We start from the raw sequence: 5,715 nt of genomic DNA, 5'->3' as shown, positions 1-5,715 counted from the left end.
TGCCGCGCGACAGTGCCGGAGCAGCGCGCCGTAAAGTGCCGCGCGGAAGCCGAAGGGTGTTGCGCTCTCCGCCCAGTGCCTTGTTTCCGGCCATTGGCGCTGGGTGGGAAGGGGTGGGGTGGAGAACTCTCCATTTTAGGGTCCTCCGTAGCAGTTCTTGCATGTGTGGAGTCTCCCCGGACTCTTGGAAGGGGCGGGTTGCTGTGAGGAAAAGCCCCGGCCCCTTCCCAGTATTTCTAGAGGTCTATTGCCTTCTGCCTGCCCTTCCGCCGGCCCTGCAGCTAGGCCCGCAGGTCTGCCGCCATCTTCTCGACCCAGTCCCCTGCATAAATACAATCTGGGTTTAAATATAAAGTAACATAGCACAGCGCAGATTAAGGAGCGACGATGCTGGAGAACACCAGGTGGAGCTGTTACTCCAAAACAACACAGCTGTTGGCGGTGGCGTAAAACGGTGGTGTGAAATGTTTTTTTATACTCGGGTGTTCAAAACAGTCATCGCCTCCGAATGTAAGGAGATCCCTATTCACAAGCGTGGTAATCATTACGCTTGTGTGATTACAGTAGCTATGACAGGAAGTCAAAACATAGTACATCTCTAATACTACCGGTAGTATGTTTGACTAAAGAGAGGTATATTTCAAGGTATATTTGACTAAAGAGAGAAATTTGGTGGAATTTTTTTTTTTTTTTTTTTTTTTTTACCAACCACAGCTGGTAGTAGTAGTACTGGTTTTCTTTTGTTTGTCTCCAGGAATGTACTTGGTAGTGACTTGCAAAATAAAACAGGCATAGGCAGGATTATGATGTTTAATTTTCCCACTCCTTGAAATGTTAGCATAATGTTTGCCAAAATTACGTGAAAACTGTGTGTTTTAAAGGGAATGGACAGGAAAGACTGTACTTTGAAGCTTGACTTAAATCAAGGTGCATAATATCACATTTGCATGCTCCCACTGCCCAAATGTTTCAGTGTTTGGAATGGTCTTGGTAGATACTTGAGATAAGCCTGTTTTCTACATTAATTACATTTTCCACTTTCTTGGTGGTTTCTTTTCAAGAATTAAGATCACAATCAGTTAAAACATTCGAAAATATATTGTTATGTTCAGCTTGGTTGCGATAATACAAACATCTCCCAGAGAATAAACCAATGAAATTTTTGAATGTCACCCAGAGGTTTCAAGTTAATCAATTTACAGGTTCAAGCATGTATCTTTCATTAAAAAATGAGGGTTCCTTAAAGATCTTCAGGTACTTTAAAACAGACTGTAATTGTAGAAGATAGTTCTTGACCTAATCACATCTCCAGGATATTCCCGGCATGTTCAGAATCATGTATCAGCACAGATGTTTCAATGTCTATTTTTTATGTCTGCTTTATCTCTCTTCTGAACACTGTTTTGATTCCATGGAGATAAAAATTATTAAAGAAGCCCAAAGATAAACATTCAGAAAAGTGAATTTGTACTTTGTGAACAGGGTATGTAATGTTGAAATTCACTATTACCAGTCTGTCTGTCTAGTGAAAGTCTCATCTCAAGATCCAGTTTTACATTCAGCTGCTTCTGAGATTGTGTCTCACAGAATTTTGCATTACTCTTTCAGCATGAGGTTTCTAACTTGGTATCCCAAGCATGTTTTTGGATGCCCTTGAAAATGAGATTCTGCAAATGAGGTTTTTTAAACAAAAAGAAGGATCATCCTCCTTGGACAGCAAAAACGAGCAGTAAGAATTCCAAGAGCATGAAGCATGTTTTGCTGAATAGTCATAGGCTGGATCATCATGGAGTGTCTACAGCCATTTCTTCTTTCACACAGTGCACCCACATCCATTCTGATTTGTCTGTGGAATAAATGTGCTGTAGTAATACCAGAAGAAGTGCTAGCGTACTTGCACTTAGGGCCAGTCCCTTGTGAGGCACTTTTATGGCATTGTCTTCCAGCTCAAGGACAGCTTTATTTCTTAGCAGACTTTGAAGAAGTAAGAGCTGTAGTAAATACAACAGGAAGTTTAAAAATGGCTTGTCTCACAAAGATTCATAGAAATGTGACAATATGGCTGCTTATCTGTCCTAGCCAAAAGAAGAATCCCGTAGTGCCTGTAGTAAAGTATCCAATGACATAAATAAATAAGCTGAGTTTTAGTCATGCATTTGATAATAGCATGTTTATCTGACCATTTTCACATCCAAAAAAGTATTTTGGCTCTTTGAGACAATAGATATGGACTTTGTATTAAGGCAGTTGTATTGGAGACTGCAATAGTGGAGTGCTGTCTACTGCCTTGGTCAGGACTGCTCTGCTCACTTCAGTGAGCCTCCTTCAATAAGACATCTGAAGGTGCAAAGATGTAAGAAAAATGGAGTGTAACCACAGCCACAGCCTGATTGTTCCTACTACCAAGGCAGCAGGAGAATTAACTACCACAGAAATCAGGTTAAACTGCGAAATTTCATTTTCGTTTTGTGAATGGTAGTGCAAGTACTTTCTCAGTTTCTGAAGACAGGTACATGCACCTTTCCTAAGACTTTATTTTATAGCTTATTTGTGGAGAAGCAGATGGTTCTGCTGTCCTTGTAAATGGATCGTTCACTATAGCTTTCAGCTGGTGATGCTCTCTGGAGAGAACACCATTCTTGCAAAGCCTTTCAATTCATTATCTCTGTCTACACTTCCTACAGAATAGAAAACTTAATTTTTTAACCTTTCTTGTCATCACAATGCAGACCTCTGACCTACAGATAAAGCCAAAGCCATTTGTGTTGCTGCTGCTCCAGTTGCAGTTTGCCAAAGACGTCTCTGTAACACTTTTTAGGCACTGCAGGAAAGATGGTCATTAAGTTAGTCAGCAACACTAGGTATACTTTATGCTAAGTATATCCAACCCTTTCATAATGAAAAAAAAACTAAAATAAATTTACCGTCAGCTGATGTGTAAGCATAACTGAATTTTCCCACCCAAAAGGATCCCCAAAGATTAAGAGCTAAAGACAGCCTAGAACTGGTTGTTTCTGAGTGATCAGCAATGGAGAAGCCAGTTACTCCTACTGCTATGCTAGAGTTGGTAAGGGTCGTCACAGCACATAATGTTTTTATGAGTGACTTTCCATTTCGTGGCCTATACCAGAGCCAGCGAGGCAGTAGAGCCACAGGTATTTCACTGCCCCCGCTGTCTGCTCCCTATTTTGCTTTGCCTATAGCTGCCTGCAAGCTTCTTGCATCGTGATTTTTATCTGAGTGACTTAGAATTCGGTGCAACATTTGTAAAAAGTCAACTGAGTGCAAAAAGGTGATGAGATGCAATTGTAAAGAAATGATGAATTCTCAGTAGTGATCACAGTATGTTACTCTGGGGTATCTCGTTACATTGAGAGCCACAAACTAATTTGCAGTTAAGTTGTTTCAGTTCCTTATTTAGACTGTGTGAGAGAGGACTCAGCATTTGATCATTTTCCAAAGTGTTGAGACCTGGTAGAAATGACTGAGTGCAGGTAATTTAGCCACCTATTCAGAAACACAGAGGGCAGGCATACTGCACATCTTGATACTGCTCATTTGCTCTTTTTTTCTAATTAAATATACCTGCCAAGAGTTTCATACACAACAAGTGAATTGTATTTCTCTTTTTCCAAAGTTGGCTCAAAAAACTCAGCTACAGAGTCATTTTCTTATTTCTCAGCTCACTATTTTGAGGGCAGATGGAGCATGGCAAAGAACAAGATTCATAATGTGCATGTCCTGGCATCAGTGTTCCTGGGAGAATTTCTGAGATCCTTTGAAATTAAGTGTTATAGCTGAATGTTGTGAGTGAAAGCTGGCCTTTTTCTCTTGTATTGTTTTTCATATAAAGACTATGAGTGCTCTTTGATTTACAGGTTTGCTAGGCCAAGCCCTGCATTCGTGACAGCTCTTGGGAAGGCACTATTCACATCACATTCTTTGGAAGTTCCACCTGAATTCCAACTGGATCCATATTCTTGCTGTCAGTGTGCTCTTACCAATTATCTCATGTATTAGACAGGAAAACTTGTTCTGTTGGGATTTTGGGTGGTGGTGATTTATTTTAATAAAGTACCATGTTCAGTTTGGTGCTGTTTCCTGAATTGTGCTATTTCCTGAACTTGTTTTTCATATTCTGTGGTATCTTCCTTTTTTATTACTGCTTATATGAGTGTTTCTGGTTTAATGTGCATTTGAGGATCATGTTATCTTAGCTGTGGCACCTCAGTATAGAAAATTGCCTGTAAAACCAAAACCAAGTTTCTGCTTTGTCTTCCACAGCTGAAGAAGTGTTAGTGAAGAAGTGTTAGACAAAATACTGCTTGGGATTTCTTCACGGGTACTCAAAATATTCATTTTAGACCAAATGACAGACAGTGATTTGAAGTGAAAAGTGAACACTGGCTGTTGTTCAGAGGCCATTAAACATGTAAGTTCCAGCACTATTGAGTAATGTTTTGTTCACAGTAGTTTTGAACCATGATCCACTGGATATCTGACTACTGACTGAACAGTTAGGTAAGGGACATCAAAAGTCTCCTGTAAACTAGGCTGAAATCCCAGCAGAATCAGGCTGAAGTCCCAGTTCAATGTTGCAAGATGACATGCCTGACAAATGGCCAACCTAGGGAGGGTCAGCCACTTCCATGAAGACATTTTTATACATCCCAGTCCTTTGATTTTGGTTTTCTTCACTTCACATGGGTTTCTTTTCCTTCTATAAATATGTGAATCTGAATATCACTGAAATCAGCGTGGGTTAAACCTGGTGAACTTAACCTGAACTGTTAATGTCAGGTATTTGATAGCTTCTCGAGTATTTCCAGCAAGAAATTATTTTTTCTGCCTGCAGTCAGCTGTTGAACTGCTGTTCTCCATTCTGCTGACTCTTCAGCTGCATCTTTACAGTGTATCTTTCCCCAGTTTTAGCTCTCAACTTGGATCAGTGCAGAGTTGTAAATACATGTTACCTAAAGGATGAAAACTTGTACACCACGTGCTGTGGTGGTTTGACCCCGGCTAAATGCCAGGGGCCCACCAAAGCCATGCTATCACACCCTTCCTCAACCAGACGGGAGAGAAAACATAATGGAAGGCTCTTGGGCTGAGATGAGGACAGGGAGATCACTCAGCAATTACCATCCTGGGCAAAACAGACTCAACTTGGGGAACATTAGTTTAGTTTATTACTATTCAAATCAGAAAAAACACCTTCCCCCCACCCCTCTCTTCCTCCTGGGCTTAACTTAATTCTCAACTTCTCTGCCTTCTCCGCCTGAGCATCATAGGTGAATGGGGCCTGTGGACAGTTCACATGTTGTTTCTGCCACACCTTCCTCTTCACATGCTTCCCCTGTTCCAGTGTGAGATCCCTCCCGTGGGGGACCGTTCTCCATGAACTTCTCCAGCAGGAGTCTCTGCAGTTCTTAACACACTGCTCCAGCGTGGGTCCTTTCCATGGGGTGCAGTCCTTTAGGAACAAACTGCTCCAGTGTTGTCCCCTGCAGGGTCACAAGCCCTGACAGCAAACCTGTTTCAGGCGTGGCCTTCTCTCTCTACGGTTCCATAAGTCCTGCCAGCAAACCTGCTTCAACGTGGGCTGCCCCCAGGCACAGCCTCCCGCAGGCACCCACCTGCTCTGGTGTGTGGTCCTCCGTGGGCTGCAGGTGAATATCTGCTCCACTGTGGACATCCATGGGCTGCAGGGGAACA

Source organism: Falco rusticolus, chromosome Z (assembly GCF_015220075.1).
Source record: "Falco rusticolus isolate bFalRus1 chromosome Z, bFalRus1.pri, whole genome shotgun sequence".
NCBI classification, from domain to species: domain Eukaryota; kingdom Metazoa; phylum Chordata; class Aves; order Falconiformes; family Falconidae; genus Falco; species Falco rusticolus.
Note: the sequence above shows the minus strand (reverse complement) of the source record.